General features: G+C 39.9%; 1 protein-coding gene across 1 annotated transcript in view; it reads left to right on the top strand.

The window, feature by feature from the left end:
- The window catches only part of LOC306885634 (uncharacterized protein), a 431626-nt gene that overhangs the window by 134071 nt on the left and 279510 nt on the right, over window positions 1–18045 (top strand). The gene's annotated exons all lie outside the window — the stretch shown is intronic.

Below are 18045 nucleotides of genomic sequence, written 5' to 3'. Positions count from 1 at the left end.
TAAGCTTACCGTAATGTCATTTGTTTTTTGATCTCAAATATTTTGGTGGGTCTTCAAATAGATTAGCCTATACTTGTTCAGGTGGTTCGTGGAATGGAATAGTTTGAGAACCTCTGTCTCTTAAACCATTCTATTCTACACCTTGAACTGTGTATGAGTATTGGTACAATATATAAGACTATATATTTGCTTCAAAGCAAACTAAGCAGCCCCCACCCCCTTTTTTGTTTTTGTGTAATTTACCATTTTATACCAGTTATTTTCTTCTACCTTTTCCTATACAGTATAACATTTGAATTGCTAATTTTTTAAAACTGATATTATGATTATTATCTACAATGTGTCTATTTTATCTAGATATTGTTTGCTTCTCTTCCAATTCTTATTCATTTTGTATTACGTAAAAGCCAATGCCAGATACAAATGAGGGTTTAAAAGTCAATTCTAGGCAAGTCTGGGTGCTGTTGTCTACGGCCTGAGCTTGTAGAATTAGATGCATTAGGCATGTGTTGATCATCAGGTATCTTTTGTATTTTCTGCTTCTCTGACAAAAGAATGTGAGATCCTTGCTTATCTCTTTCATCAGTTTGCCCTTCATCTTGTGTCACTGGTCTCTTCTTGTCACTGTTTCCTGAGTTGTCTGCTTGTCGTTTCCTTTTCTTTCCACTTCTTCTTTTCCATTTGTTGGCCCACATCTGCTCAAAGTATTTTATCTTATTAGCCATCTCCCATCAATAATTCCATCTTCATCAGGGTGACTCTCTGCGAGTCGTTGCAATGGTCTTTCCCTCGTTGGCAAGGGAGGGTCGTTACTAGCACGCCCTTCACCCCTCACTTCATGCTGTGTGGGGTTGTTGAAGCTAGTTGGTGTATTTTAAGGTGAGAGATGTAGACACAGGTGTCACTTTGCAACCATTTTGCTGATCAATGCAAGATTCTCCCTCAAGACCATCACTGCACACTCACTGGTTCTTATTGGTGGAGCAAACCATTCCCTGGCCTTGACAGAATTGCTGTAATCTGTAAATGGAAACCTTCACATTTTTTGTTAGTGATATCAAGCATGCTCATTTGCTCATCTGGCCAGTCGTCTTGTTTGGTGTGACCTGTGGAAACTTCATGTGGGTTGAGGGCTGTCCTGGCCTCTTTTTTGAGCTCTCACAAACCCAGTTCTGTCAATATACTGAGTATAGGACTAATACCCATTTCTTATAATATAATAAAGAATTTGGTTTTACTCAGTTATTTGTATCCTTATTATTTTTCAAATTTAGTCTCAACAATTTACTAATTCATGTATCTTTTTGTTTCATAAACTGAGTTCTATTATATCATTAGATAATTTCCTGGGCCTATCTTGCTCAGTAGCATAGGCATTTTGACCTGGAAAACACTCAACCCACTTTATTTATGTTAACAATCAGAAAGATAATATTTTATACTTTTGACACAGAATCAGCTCCATCATGATATGCTGAAAAGTGAAAGTGAAAAGAAAGTTAGATGTGGGGTGGACAGAGCAAGCTTGCCTGGTCCTGACCAGGAAACTTAACCAAATTCATCCATGGTCACTATTGTACTGGGCATAATTTGCCCTGTGGGCCCACATATTAAAATTTGCATACAGCTGTTTTGGCAAAATAATTGATTTGCCTCAGTGTCTCGTCAGACACCTTCATTCACTCCCCAACGCCATCATTCACACTCTTTCACACCCCCCTTTTTGGCCAAAAACATGTTTTTTTCCTTGATGTCATCTGATTGTGACCTGAATGGTTTTAGCTGTGAAATGCCATGTATTCTCAATAGGATAAAACAAACTATTTTTGTTACACTCTACTGAGCTTAGACCTGGTAGCATTCCACATAGTTTCTGAATGTCAAATGCATTTGGACAACATCAGTCACCATAAAGTTTAATTTAACACCGTAGCAGGGGCGTAGCCATCATTTCAAAAGTGGGGGGGACGGAATGTCTAGGGTTATACCTGTTTTTTTTTTTTCAGTTAACCCTTGTCTAATTGACAGGTTTTATTTTTAATCATACCTTTTTTGCTTAATATGCTTTATGATTATATTATTATATATGATTATAAAACAGAAGGAAAGAGAGAAAAACGAAAAAGAAAGAAATACAACAGCTTGTCACTGGGACAGTACCCTTAAAAGGACATCTTTGTAACTTATTTACTCCAAAAAGTTTCATAGTTGTACATTAGATTCAAGATTTTTATTTTGGTATTCTAAGGTACTAATGTGCACCTTTTTGAGTATAAGTTACAAAGATGTCCTCATAAGGGTACTATTGTTTACATATTTCAGATTGTATTTTGTGTTGTATGTACAGTACATGGCACACAGTAATGGATACTTGCACATTCACATACTTCTTTATTCTGTTCTGTTCTATTATACATTAGTCTGATTAATCTCTGTTAAAAGAAATATCTTATCATAGACAATGCTGTAAATAATCTTTACCTCTGAAGCCTCACTGAAACTCTCTGCCTCATTCATGCTCATCTGTGAATTCACTTCTGCCTCTGTCTACAGCAAATAAAGCAGTGTTTGAAACATGTACATACAGAGAATAGTGACATACAGAAGAAAATAACACATTAAGTACTGCTGGACAATAACCAATCATTTGTATCCTAAATTATTTTTTAACACTTTAGAATGGGGAACACATTCACTATTCACACATTCAACTATGACTTTTACTTCAATAAACTCTTCATTTACTGCTTATTAATAGCGTGTAAAGTAGTCGTTGTAGTTGTTAAGTTTAGGTATTAGGTATAATTATGGGATGCAGAATATGGTCATGAAGAATACAGAATTAATATGTGCTTAAGTACTAATAAACAACCAACATACAAGCTAATAATTACCTACTGTAGTTAAAAATGATAGCTGAGAAGTTGTTCATCATACTAATGTTATTTTTTATTTTTCTATATTTGACTAATTATTTTCTATGATTGGTCCAAATATAATCCTACAAACGCTTGTGTATTAATAGATTTTATACAATGTAAAAACTGCCAGGTGTTAAAAGCCACTCTATCAGTTCTTCTCACCTGTTAAGTTTTTTTTTCTTGTTTGTTGTCCTGATTCTGTTCTAACAAACTAAACCTAGGCTGACTGTTTCTTGTTCATTCTTGACAACACAAACACGTCAAATTAGTGCAATAATGACAGAGCAGCCCTAAATGAAGATCGGTCCTGTATCAGATCAGTGCTTGCAGACTTGATTGAAATACATCATGTAGAATTGGCAGAGTGTCACAATGCTGCAAACGCTGTAAAATCTCAGTTCAACATTATCTTTATTCTTATTTGAAGGGTTCTGATAACATACATACGTGTTAAAATAAAAGACGTTACGGAAAATTACACTGAAAATAAATAAGTGCATGTTTGTCCAGGCAGCTTTTTATTTATGCATATAATGAACATCAAAACTTGCTAATTGTTCGGCAAGAGCAATAGGCAGAGTCACTGAACAACGTGCAACACTATTCGGATCCCACATGACAACTTACGCTGCTTGACTTCTTCGTAAAAAAGGATTGAAGAGTTTTGTGTCGCTTTGAACTCATTTCGACCTCTAAATGAATGATGGATACAGCGCGGGACCGCGGGCGCGAGCCTGATGGCATGTCGTGACGTGACAAACTGAGTGACTGATTGCCATGGAAACGTAAACGTCATTTATAAATTATCTTGTCTTTTTGAATTTTAAATTCTGCATTTATATACATTGCTCCATTAAAACCTCAACATGTCGAGAACACAACTGTCCAATGAAAAAGTGCGGGGGACGAATTTACTTTTTATAAAAAGTGGGGGGGACACATCCCCCGCGTCCCCCGCGTAATCTACGCCCCTGCACCGTAGTATAAAACCAATTCTTTTTCCTTTAACAAAAATCTAATAGATTAATTTGTTTAGCATATTTGTCTGCTTTGTGCAATTGAGAGAGTCAATGGTAATTTCTCAAATGTCACTTGTGTGTGTAATTTAAAGTTTAGTCACATACTTTTTGTTATTGCTCATGAGCTACTTTGAGAAGAGGATTGGAGATCTCTGTACAATCTAGGATCCATGGCCATCAACATTTCTATCTTATTATCCCCAGTGATGACAGCATACAGTATGTGATTGAATGATTTTGGAACTTTGAATAAAATAATTAGAAAAACTAATAAATACAATCTAGCCCTAAAACCATTACAATTAAACAAAATGGAGTGACCAGTATTTTTATTTTATCAGCTATATTTTTCCTATTAGACATTTTGTCTACCCTTTTTTTTTACTTAAAATTTGTTGTTGTTGTTGATTTTTCTTTTCCCCAAAGAGTTCAGTATTGTTTTCAATATTCAGTTATGCATTTCCCCCTTAGTTGGTTAATGAGATAGCCCTCACTATGCCAAATCCAGCTCCATTTTTATCTGACTGGTGAGTCAAGCACCCACTTCTGTCTGTCATAATTCCTTTTTCTTTAAGACATAAGGCTGGACTGGTACCTACTGAAAAGCAGATTGAGAATGTTAGTTAAAATACAGAATTCAGAGAACTGCTGTGAGACCAGTGAATAATCAAGATTAATACAGTTAATAAAATAACTAACTTTGAAACAGTCTCTATAGTGATCAAATAAATATGCAGCACCTGTGCACACAAAGGGAAGGGATGGAAGTCCTTCTGTTTATATCAGTCTGTTGAAGCTGTTTAGCTGTTGCACTGGCTCGTCAGTCAGTGATGGCACTCAAAGGCCTATTGTTGTGGTGTATGGTCTCCGTTGCTCTCTGCCTCTCCTCAGTCTGGCTTTTGATTGATCCTGCCAGCTTTGCATTGCAGGTTGTTCTTATTACCTTTAGAAAAGTCTCAAGTGAAAGATTCACCTTTTCCTGCTTTAAGTCAGCCTTTCTCCATGTTGACGTGTGCCTTCCTCTTTCAGGAGATGAGTTGACAATCCATCAGCCCCTCACTCTTCTTCTCTCTGCAGCTGAGTCTATGCTTCTTCGCTGCATTGTTAGATATACTCCAGTTCTTTGCTTCCTTTTGTCAAGGCTTTGTTCCAGAAGCCATCTGAAATTTTTAACACTCAGAGACTGCATTAATCAAATTAAACCTTTGTAAACTCTGACCAAATTGTGTCTGTGCAATCTGCTCTTTATCTAATTTTCACTTTTCAACAATCTTTTTCAATGGTCTCTTAATAAAAAGGTTAAATAAAAATAAATTAAAAAAGTTTCATCTGGTTAAAAAAAGCAGTTCCCTTATTCTATTTTAGTCAAGCAAGTTCTTAATTGCAGAAAAACAGCAAGCAGTTTTTTTTTCTGCATAATGCAGAAAGCAGCTACCTTTATTATCTAAGTATACTACAATAAAACAAAAAAAATCCTTCCTTCTACAACAGCATGACATGCGTATGGTAAAACTAAAAGACTTCAATCATAATCTTTCTTCTATAATTGCATATATGGTTCAGAATAATCTAGTAATGGTGAATATATTTTCCCAATCAACAAAATAATTCATTTTATTTTATTTTATTTTATTATTTAATCAACAAGTTCCATTTTTACTGTAAAATGTCCTATAGCTTTTGAATCTAAATTTCTGTAAACTTGGTCACCCAATCTTGCTCTCATTCAACATTTCACTGCACAAGTTATCTTTAGTTAACTCAAACCCAAATCTTTGAAACTCTGTAATAGATTCACTTTCACACTGTCTCCCAGGGATAACAAGATACAAATTTTAGACGTCTTCAGATATCAGATATAAAGTTTTAAGCACGTGCAATATTTTTATTCATCTATTAAGACACGTCATTTAATAAATGTATATCTTATTTTAATTAATCTATTATTATTTCAATAATCTGCAAAGTCCACAGCTCGGAACATCTTTTATATGCAACATTTATACAAGTCCCTTTATTATTTAAGGCTCATAAAATCATCCTTTGTCCCTTTTTTTTTGTTATTTAGTGCTCATACACTCATTCACTCTTCCCAAGTGTAACACCAGCCACGCCCATCTCTGCTGCCTGACCACTCACGTGATGGTCCAGGAGGGGTGCACGGCTTTTGTCCACCAAATTCAGAGCTTATTTCCTCATACAGCCACACTTATAGTCACAAATACACTCAGACAGACACAGACAATGACATACATTAAAACAGACTACACTTACACTCTTCCTGAGCGACCTGTCAGATACTTCCTCTTTCACTGATACACTTCCTCAACACAATAAAAAAGTAGAATCCTGCAGGAATTTTTGCCTACCCGTACAGACCTCTATATATTTTATTACATATAGAGCGGTATCCGTAGGACTTTGCGCACATTCCTATACTTTATCTGCTTAACGTTTAATGTTATCCATCAAAGGCCCACTTAACAATAAACACAGACCATTGCATGCAATGTTTATCTGCTTAACGTTTACGTCATCCATCAAAGGCCCTCTTGACAGTAAACACAGATTTTTGCATGCACAATCTGCCCTAATTCACTGCTATCCATCAAAGGCCCTCTTAACTGTAAAACAGATCTGTGCATGCAATTATTTATTCTGGAATCAAACCCCCCCTTTCTTTCTTTTTGTTCTTTAAATTTGGAAGAGCAATTTTTAAGAGTTCTTACCACCAAGGGAAAACTGGCAAACAACACAAACTAATTATATAAGCATAAACTGCCTACCTTTTTATTGGCCACTTAATTTGTGTTGTTCGTCAAGTAAGCCTAACGCGGTCTTTCACCCTCTGCTCCTTTCCATCCTGTTCGTGACGCCAATTTGTCGTGTCTTCCACCTTCTCTGAAGAATCACTCTTGAAGCCTTGGGGTTTTGATGCCAGAATTTAGATTTTATTATCAGAGACAATAAAACCGAGAGACGCTGCAGCGAAATCTCCTGAACCTATGTTCGTTCCTGCTTAAATACAGTTTTTGCCCTAAGGCGTGTTCTATACATTTCATATACCGTTATTGTTGTTAGGAAACAGTCTCCATCTGTTTCCTAAAGCAGATAATAGGCCCCAATTTCTGTTACAAAAAAGGAAGAGGCCCTATCATGTCACAACAGGATGTGCAGCTTTACCTTACACCATACGTCTGCACATTCCATTGTTCTGCAGACCTCTACACATGCAGGCAGATACAATTTTATAATAGTAGCACAACTTGATACATAAATGGCTATGTTCACATTGATTACATATGATTAATTTGTATTTTGATTAACAGAACTCTTCCACATTATCTGCCCCGTTAGTCCAGTAGAGAGCCCAGAAACTGTAAATGCACTGTACTGACTAAGTCCTAAACGAAGTCTAGTACTGGTTGCTATTGCAGCGGATTAAGTTTAGACGTGTGCTCTTGCGACCTCTCACACAACAAAACGGAGAGTTCAGTAATGTTACTATTATCTAGCAAGTTTATTTTCCTCCATATATCATACAGCGACAATATCTTAACTCATAATACATGTAACCTAAACAACAAACCCCCCTTTCTGTCTGTGGGTACAGCACAAAGGCACAGTCGAAAACTGTTTGCTTCCCAAATCAGCAACACCTGTGTCTGGGTTTCCTCTGAGTTAAATGACCTCCCCGGGCTGATCCAAGATCAGCTAAGCCACAAAGCACATACAGCCGCCTAGTGGCACAGGATAAAATTACATACAATAATACAAAATGAATATGGCTCATACACTCCAGCCCCTAATTGCGTCTGCCAGAGCAATTACACCAAATTCAAAAGAGCCATAAATACTGAAAATATAGCCCATATAAAATGGGAACCAATTACTCTTTAGCTTCATTAAGCAAGCATATTTTAGTTATGGGTCGTTCAATGATGTTTGTCTTGGTCTTCAAACGAACCACACATACCAGACCTCTCTTATCAGGGAAGGTTTCCAGGACTCTTCCTAGCATCCATGACCCACATGGTGCTGTGGAGTCTGCAACCATGACCAGGTCTCCAGGAACAAAATTCCTCTTTTCCTGGTTCCATTTTTGACGCTCCTGTAAAAGTGGTAAGTATTCGCGGATCCACCTTTTCCAAAAGAGATCCGAGATGTATTGAGTTTGTTTCCACCTTCTTCTTGCGTAAATATCCCTTTTATCAAACAGTCCTGGTGGAAGAACTGGTTTTCCTTTGAGGAGTAGCAGGTGATTTGGCGTCAACGCCTTAAGATCATTGGGATCCTCTGACAGTCCTGTGATGGGGCGATCGTTAAGCATAGCTTCAGCCTCACAGAGCACGGTATGCAACCCTTCGTCATCCAAGGTTTGCTGACGGAGCACAGAGCACAAGATTTTCCTGATCATCCGTATCATGCGCTCCCATGCACCACCGTGATGTGACCCAGCTGGAGGGTTAAAGCTCCACTTAATTCCCTTCTTAGACAAGGCTCTTTCAATGCGGTCATGATTTAAAAAGGCTAAGGCTTCTCGCAGCTCCTTTTCTGCACCCACAAAGTTGGTCCCATTGTCAGATCTCAAGTGCGAGACTTGTCCTCTTCGACAGATGAACCTTCGTAAAGCGTTGATGCACGAATCTGTGTCAAGAGAATAGGCCACTTTCAGGTTCACGGCCCTGCTTGCCATGCAAGTGAATACTACTCCATATCTTTTCACAATGCTACGCCCTCTTTTCACATCAACTGGCCCAAAGTAATCTACACCAACGTTAGTAAACGGCGATAGATCAGGAAGTCTGCCATTTCTTGCTCACCAGTTTTTCCACAATGGAGCTTACAAATGAGACATCTTGATATAATCTTCCTCACTGCAGTAGGTCTACTTGTGATCCAGTATTTTCTCCTTGTAGCGGAAAGAACATGATTTCTACCTCCATGTCCAAGCTGTAAATGGACATGACGGAGGATAAGATCGGAAATATTTTGGTCCTTTGATAAGATGAGGGGGTGTTTAATGTCCTCAGGGATTGCTGCCTTTTTCAGCCGTCCCCCAACTCGTAGAAGTCCTCCATCTAGAACCGGATCCTATTTAAGGATGCTGCTACTTCTCGGCACTTGTGGCTTGCCAGAAGTTAGTGCAGTAAATTCAATAAGGAATCTCTCTTGCTGGCAAAAAGCGATTATGGAGGTCTCAGCCTCCAAGAGATCTTCCAGCGTCACCTTCTGATTTCCAAGCGATGTTGAGAAAGCTTGCATCTCCTTTTGCACATCCAACCTTGCTGCTCCAATAGCACTGGTGTTTACATGCTTCAACTCTTTTCTTTTTTCTTTCAGTTTGAGCAGAGTTCCTTTCAGCTTAATGAGCCACAGAAACTGCAACTTTAAATCTTTGCCAATCAGAGAAATGGGTCATCAGTTGCGATGTGGCGTTGGTATCAACAAGTATCGCATTGACCGTCAGACTTCTCTTTACTTCTGGGTCGTCGGCAGTGACACTTGTATCCACAGGAAATGTTGGCCACGTTTCTTCAGATTCCCATAGGAATTCCGGTCCTTCTATCCATCTTTGTTTTACAAGATCTTCTGCCTTCAATCCACGTGAAGCATCGTCAGCAGGGTTCAGGGATGTGGGAACGTATCTCCACTGCTCAATTTCCGAGTTGTCCCTGATGGTGGTTACCCTGTTTGTTACAAAGGTTTGAAATCTTCGGTCCTCATTCTTTATGTACTTCAGAACCGATGTGCTATCAGTCCAAAAGCAAGTCTTCTTTAGTGGAAACTGGAGCTCCGATTAAAGCATCTTGTCCACTCGTACTGCAACAACGGCAGCGGTGAGCTCTAAACGGGGAATGGTGACAGTCTTCAGGGGGGCCACTCGGGCTTTGCCAAATAAGAAAGTAACATGAACCCTCTCATCCACGTTCTGCATCCTCAGGTAAGTAGCCGTACCATAGCCGTTCTCGCTCGCGTCGGCGAAGTGATGCAATTGGGCGCTAACAGTCCTCCCAAATCCTGCAGGCTTCACACATCTGTGGATCCTGAAATATGCCACCTTCTCAAGATCCATCAGCCATTTGTTCCACTTCTGCTGGAAAGCTGGAGGTATTGGATCGTCCCAATTACACTTCGTCCTGCATAACCCCTGCAACAGCAGCTTGGCCGGGAGTAATAGAGGTGCCAGGAACCCCAATGGATCGTAGACGGAACTGATGATGGATAGCATGCCTCTCTTGGTTGCCGGCTTTTCTTTAACTTTCATCTTAAATTTTAAAGTGTCCGTCTCGATACACCACTGCAAACCCAAAGCTCTGTCCAACGGCAGCTTATCCCTGTCCAAATCAAGCTCATGTAGGTTCTTGGACTTGAGATCCTCTGGGAGACTTTGCAGCACTTCTCGACTTTTACTAATCCATTGAGTGAGGGTAAACCCTCCTCTGCCACAAATGGTTATAAGGTTCTTAACCATGGTGACTGCATCTTCTTCAGAGGGTAGACTCTTCAGTAGGTCATCCATATAGAAGTTTCGGTTGACCGTTTCAATCACTTCTGTTGGAAAGGTGGCCTGATTGTCTTCAGCGTTTTTTCTAAGAGCAAGGCAGGCGACACTGGGTGATGAAACCGCTCCAAATAAATGGACAGTCATGCGATGCTCTACAAGACCTTGCTCCAGGTTACCTTGAGGCCACCATAAAAATCTTAAGTAGTCCCGATGTTTCTCTGCCACCTTAACCTGATGGAACATAGCCTTTATATCCGCCATTATGGCCACCTGTTCCTGTCTGAAGAACTCCAACCAACGAGCTGGTGAGGTTCGATCCTTGCAAGAGCTGACTATTGAGCGAGATCCCTTTATACTCTGCTCCACAGTCAAACACAACTCGTAGCTTTCCTTTCCGTGGATGGTACACGCCATGGTGCGGGATATACCACACCTTCCCTGTTGGCGTTTCTAACTGATGCTTCTGCACTTCTTCGGCATAGCCATTGCTAATGACATCAGCAAGAAAATTGTTGTACTCTTCATGAAAGCTGGCGTCTTTCTGAAGTATCCTTTTTAGACCACAAACACGTTGTATGGCAACACCGAGGTTGTTCGGCATCGAAACATCTTTCCCTTTGAAAGGCATTTGAAACATGTAGTGTCCGTTTTGAAGCTGAGCAGAGCTTTCCATTATCTCCACAAACTTCTTTTCTTCCCTTGACATTTCTTCCTGTTCTGCAGAAGCTTGCTCATTGAAGTCGTATTTGTACTGGCTGGTTAACAGTTCTTCAATTCTGTCAATGGCAATTCTGTTGGCACAAACTGAAGGGTGGTCACTTCCACAGTCGCTACTTCCCCTTAACGGACCATTTATTACCCATCCCAGTAGGATTCTGATCGCGTAGGGTCCTTCACCTTCACAACTGTTAATCACCTCCCAAGGCTCCATCAACTTGGAGGCGTTTGTACCGATTAACAGGTCAACATCAGCATTTATATGGGGAATTTTTACATCTTCTAAATAAGGCCATTTTCTCAGCTCCCTTTCGCTGATTATGTTGGCTGTAGAGACAGGTATCTCTTTCTGGGTACACACTTTGAAAAGTGGATAAAAGCACTCACCAGAAAATCCAGAAATTTCCAAACCGTCAACAACGGAGCTTTCTACTGCGTTATTATGGCCCAAGGTGCGGATATGAATCTTACATTTGCGTCCTTCCATATTCAACTTATCAATGAGCTTCCTGGTGCAGAAAGTTCCTGTACTCCCTGGGTCCAGAAAAGCATAGGTTTCAATAACCTTGTTTCCCTTTAAGCACTTCACCTTTGAAAGTGAAGGGAAGTCGTGGCCTAATGGTTAGAGAGTTGGACTCGTAATCCAAAGGTTGCGGGTTCGAGTCTCGGGCCGACAGGGATTGTAGGTGGGGGGAGTGAATGTCCAGCGCTCTCTCCACCCTCAATACCACGACTGAGGTGCCCTTGAACATCCGGGTGTGTGTTCACGGTGTGTGTGTGTTCACTGCTGTGTGTGTGCACGTGGGTTGGGTTAAATGCAGAGCACAAATTCCGAGTATGGGTCGCCATACTTGGCAGTATGTCACTTCACTTCACTTCACCTTAACAGGCAAAATGGGAAGAATTCCTATAAGACAACAAGCGGAGGATGCTATACAGCTGTCAGAAGTATTTGACTGCTCAGTAAATTTCTGCTCACCATCCTTCTGATCCTTTTGACTAAGCCTTCCCTTCTCTCCTATGTGCAACACACTGGGGTGCGTTCGGTTATACTTGTTGCAAATGATGCGCCTGTCGCAATTCTTACTCAAGTGTCCTGTGCACAGGCAACTGAAACACAAACCTTTCTCCTTTAGATAGTCCAGTTTCTCCCTGTGTGTCTTTCTTCCCAGTTTAAAACATTGTTCCAAAACATGATTACCAGCAGCACAATACAAACAGGAAATAGAATCAGTCTTGGTAAAGGATGTCACTTTGTTCTGAGCCTTTTCCTTCCTGTTACTATCTGGTTTGCTATACCCACCCTCAATGACCACCTGTGTTGCAAAGCTGTTTCTTCCCAGCTGAGGTTTCACCTGTGACTTGCTTGCTTTTATAGCTCCTTTGATAACAGGTGAAGTGTCCTGTATGTCACCAAAGACTGGATCTGAAGTGATTCTGACCTGGTGCTCGATGTACTCCACAATATCTGAGAATCGTGCTCTTCGACCAGTTTTCTCCAGTATCTCACATGCCTTTGCTCTCCACTTGTCTCTAAGTTTATACGGAAGCTTTTGACTTAGAATCTTTATGTTATCTTACTGAAGATCATCCAAAGCGTTGGAACACTCAGGGAGGAAGAGTCCATAAGCTTTGAGCGCTTTGGGGTCCTCAGCTTTGATACTTGGCCATCCTGTGACCTTATCCATGTAGGCTTCTGTGATCTTAAACTCATTTCCAAAGTGCTCCTTGAGCAATTTTTTGGCAACATCAAATCCTTTATCTGCAGTCATATGAAGGCAGCTGCGCACAATATCCCTTGGCTGCCCCATAGTAAATTGCTCAAGATAGTACAAACAGTCTCCTTTACAGCTGGTCTTTGCTTCCACACAGTGTTCAAACGCCTTTATAAATGTATTGAACCTTAGAGGATCTCCATCATAAATTGGAATTTCTCGGCGCGGCAGCATTTGTAATGTTTGCATTTTGACAAGGAGAGCTGTTATGTCATTCTGTTGTTGCAGTAAATTGTAGAGACCTGCGGTCTGATGTTGGCTTTGCAGGGGTTGAAACACTTGTTGGTCTAGAGTGGGTTGAAAGCTTTGATTGAAGATTGTCTTTGATTGTAACTGAGGGGTTTGAGCGCCTTGAATGACAGTTGGCTTTGGCAAGATAGTTGGCGTGGCTAATGGTGAAGCATTGCTTTGTAGTGGTAGAGATGCATGTCGCTGTGAAGGCAGAGGCACAAATATGGAGGCCTGTGGATTGAAAGAAGAGGGCAGGCACTTAGATCTAGCCCCTTTCCTGATATAGGAAGCCATTCCATCAGCTTGCCTTGAATGGACACTGCTACCAACCTGTAGCACTGCTAACTTAGCAGAAGTGGCAGCTATCTCAATGTCCAGCTCAAGCTGCTCCCTTTTTCTCCTCAAGATGAGCGCCTGCTCTTCCAATACATGCTTATCCTTTAAGGCAGCAGCTCGAGCCAAGAGTGCAGCCTGTTCAGCCTTCGCCCTGCGTCTGGCTGAAGAGGTGGAGGATCTGCTACTGGAGGATCCACTACTTGAGCCATGGTGCCTTGACTGCACATTTGAAATGCTGTCTTGAGGTTGAATCTGATCCTCCTCATCCTTTCCACCAGCAACTCCTCTTCCATTGCTGGTATCAACCTCATTTCCATTTTCAGCATTGACATCAAGAGTTGGAGTTTCAATTTGACCCGGCAAATCATCATGATCATCATCCACTTTAGTATCCGAACAAGCTTTAGTGTCATACAACCATTGATTTGTACCCACAAAAAACTCATTGAAACTCAACATTTTAGCTTGGTACCATATTTCATGTTTGTTTGCTTCATCAGCAGGCAATAAACCCAATAAAGATGTATGTACATGCTTTATCTCATCACACAACTTATTGAACGTATTAAATTCATTTTCAACCTCACTTACATGCTCTTTATCACCCATCAATTTAGCAATATAATTTTTTACATTCAACAGTTTACTAAATATAGACTTTCTTTCCTTTTCTAAAGTGCTTATTTTTTCCAACAAAGCTTTGGGTGTTAATTTAACCATACGTTTTTCAGTTACAGGTTTTACCCCTACACCAACACAAAGTTCAGTCTCAAAGCCAAGATGGCATTTTTCCTTTTCTGCCATAATGACCACGTAAAGTGAATTGGCTTATTATTGAATAAGCCCGCAAAATAGTTTTGTGTTGTGCAACAACTCGTCTAGACGCGCTCAATTATTTCTAGACGGTTGCGAGTTTGCTACCAATGCATTGGTTTTACGCGAATGTGTAAACACAAATTACCATGGCCATTCATAACATCAGCGCTGATCACCACGTACCCCAATAGAGCGTTGGCCGGCTTTGATGGTATCCCGATGTGATGATGCTGGTATTCCGATGACCCTTTAGCTCGCGCCAATGCAGCTCCTTTCAGCAATCGGCAACTCCAAACACTTGCCCACCTCACATCCGTGGTTTCCAAACGAACACCGTTAAATCCACAATATAACAGGTCCACATCCTCACGATGAACGATTATCCAAATGAAGCAGTTTTCGACCTAAATTGTACTGACTAAGTCCTAAACGAAGTCTAGTACTGGTTGCTATTGCAGCGGATTAAGTTTAGACGTGTGCTCTTGCGACCTCACACACAACAAAACGGAGAGTTCAGTAATATTACTATTATCTAGCAAGTTTATTTTCCTCCATATATCATACAGCGGCATTATCTTAACTCATAATACATGTAACCTAAACAACAAACCCCCCTTTCTGTCTGTGGGTACAGCACAAAGGCACAGTCGAAAACGGTTTGCTTCCCAAATCAGCAACACCTGTGTCTGGGTTTCCTCTGAGTTAAATGACCTCCCCGGGCTGATCCAAGATCAGCTAAGCCACAAAGCACATACAGCCGCCTAGTGGCACAGGATAAAATTACATACAATAATACAAAATGAATATGGCTCATACATGCACAACATGTTTATCCCGTTAACCCTGTCACGGCCATATAGACCATTCATGAACTATCTTCTTGTTCTGTTTCTCCAAATGTGTCTGTCTTCTTAGTCCTACTTAGGGAGTTTGCTCATGGACTGGTTACCCGCTCAGTTGTCACCAAAGGAAATATTAATGGACTTCCCATGTTCCCTGCCTTGGTCGTTGAGACCGTGTATGTTCTCTCTGTCTTGTGTGTCGCAATGTCCTCTAGGTCCCTGCCATGGTTTACAGTTCCCTCTGCTCTGGGCTGGTGGTCTGCTGCTCCGCCCTGGTGGGCTCCTGTGCCGTCTGCTGCTCCGCCCTGGTGTGCTCCTGTGCCGTCTACTGCTCCGCCCTGGTGGGCTCCTGTGCCATCTGCTCCGCCCTGGTGGGCCTCTGCTCTGTCGGCCCTGTCCTGGCTCCACCGCCCTCCTTGATTTGTATAGGAGAGTCTGGAAGCCGCCACTTTGGGGGGGGCTATGTCACGAATCCTGGCCATGAACTTCCACTAACTCACCACCAGATGTCACTCCTTCACCACATGAACTCTTGCACTACACTAACTGTTGCACGCCACCTTAGACTACAATTCCCATCATGCCTCATACCTGGGACTGAATGCACTCCACACCTGCATCTCATTAACACACACACATAAAAGCCATTCACACACAGCACCTCATTGCAAAGTCTTGATTTGCCCCGGCTATCATTTCTGAGCGTTATTACCCGTGTTTGTTTTATACCTCTTGACCCTGGACTGTGTATCATTGCTGATTGTTCTCTGCCTGCCCCGACTTGGATTTGCTTACTGGACTTTTGATTCTCGCTGCCTGCCTCGACCTTCCGCCTGTTTTCTCGACTCTGTCTCTGCCTTGCCTCTATTGCTCAGTTTGCTGGTGATTGACCCTGCCTGTTTGATCAATCTTAATAAAATCTGCAAATGGATCCAACCCAGTCTGGTCTTTCGTTACACTAATACAATGTTAAAATCATCAGTTAATGTAATTTAATGGACCTAACACGAGTTAACAATGAACGGTTATATTTCTTTAACATTAACAAAAAGATTAGTACTGTAATAAATAGTTAATGCATGGGAACTAATGAGAATGAAGTTTTTTCATTATTTACTGTTTGAAGGGAATATTTTTAACTTTTTTTTTTTTTTGGCAGTTCTCTTTGTATAATATCTTTCTTCTTCGCCGGCCATTTTGAGACATTCGTTCTCAATAAAAAGCTTCGTCTGATCATCAGCAAGCTGAATTTCTCAGTTAAAAAAAACAGTTGTATTGTTGCTGTCTTGGTAGACATAATGTATTGTGTTCCTACCAACTTTACTTAAGTAACTGTAGGTAACAATATTCATTTTCTTTATGTTTTACAATGAATGTAAACTGCATCGTGTTCTTCAGTTAAACTGGGCACAGTTAAAGTTTATTACAGCAAAACAAATTACATTGTGTGTAACATCAATTAACATCTGTTCATTCCAGTTGGTGAGTTAAAAAAAAGATTTGCACACAGCTTAACTACATTATTGTACTTGTAGATATAGACAGTAGAAAAGAAAAATACAGAGGTAGGCACTGTGATCTACACAAACCATTTTTGGAAACATTCATTTATGGGTTCTACAAATTCACAAATATACAGAATCCCCTCTAGCAGCAAAATATTGACTGGCAATTCTTTGCTAGGAGAACAACAGTATTTCTTTGTTTTTTATTTTTTATGTAGCAGCATTAACGTGGCTTTTAGATTATTTTGTGTTACTTTAAAAATACAGATGACACTTCATTGCACTTGAGATAATATGAGATAACTGTGAAAAATCTCAGTCTGAATACTGCACATGCATACCACTGAAACATCCTAAAGTGTCCAAGATGAATATAATCTTTTAGTTTTTGGTGTAATTTATAAAATACATAGTAAATTTCATAAGACAAAGTTTTATTATTTAAAATTCCAATTAACTGGTCCACTGACCCGTCCTTCCTTTTCTCCTGACTCTCTTTCTTCCTTAATGAATTCTGAAATACATTGTTTATCGTTAAAGTGACTGGATCAGTTTGCCAATAAAATATAGATCATATTACTCCTATGTGCTACATATCTAGGGATTGTTTGGTAACACTTTACAATATGGGAGCACAAATATGCATTAAATAATAACTCATAATGAACTAAACCATTTATTAATGATTACTGCATCAGCAACTAATGAACACTCTGTGATTCAAAGATTAAGTAATCAATCAATTATTTTTAGTTAAATGTGTCATAATGTATTAATTACCTAATAACTTATTTTATTAACTAATGAAGTAAATGCATATGTTAATTAGCACATTGGGTCGAAGCCATGCCTTTAAACTTCCAGTTGTCTGCTTTAATTAATCATTAGCTAATGATTTGCATGGGTATCATTATGTTATGACTTTACTTGTTGAGACACAGAACTATTAACTAATTGTTAAGTAATATGTCATTGTGGTTATAGATTTTGAATTAGTTAGTCATGTGCCTCAACAAGTAAAGTCCCACCATAATGATATCCATGCAAATCAGTAGCTAATGATCAATTAAAGCAGACAACTGGAAGTTTAAAGGCATGCTTGAACCCGTTGTGGTAATTAACATATGAATTTCACTATTAGTTAATATAATATGTCATTAGGGAATTAATGCTTTATGACACATTTAACTAATAACAATTAATCTATTAATCATATTGAATGTCCGTTTGTTGCTGATGTAGTAATTGTTAATAAATGGTTTAGTTCATCATGAGTTACACATTAACTCATGATTATCTGTGCATTTGTTAAGCATGAATTAACACATATTAGTGTTCCCGTATTGTAAAGTGTTACCGATCGTTTTATGACAGG

The sequence above is a fragment of the Barbus barbus genome (assembly GCF_936440315.1).
Source record: "Barbus barbus genome assembly, chromosome: 19".
Classification (NCBI taxonomy): Eukaryota; Metazoa; Chordata; class Actinopteri; order Cypriniformes; family Cyprinidae; genus Barbus; species Barbus barbus.
The sequence above is the reverse complement of the archived record's forward strand: the minus strand, read 5'-3'. Positions and strand labels throughout refer to the sequence as shown.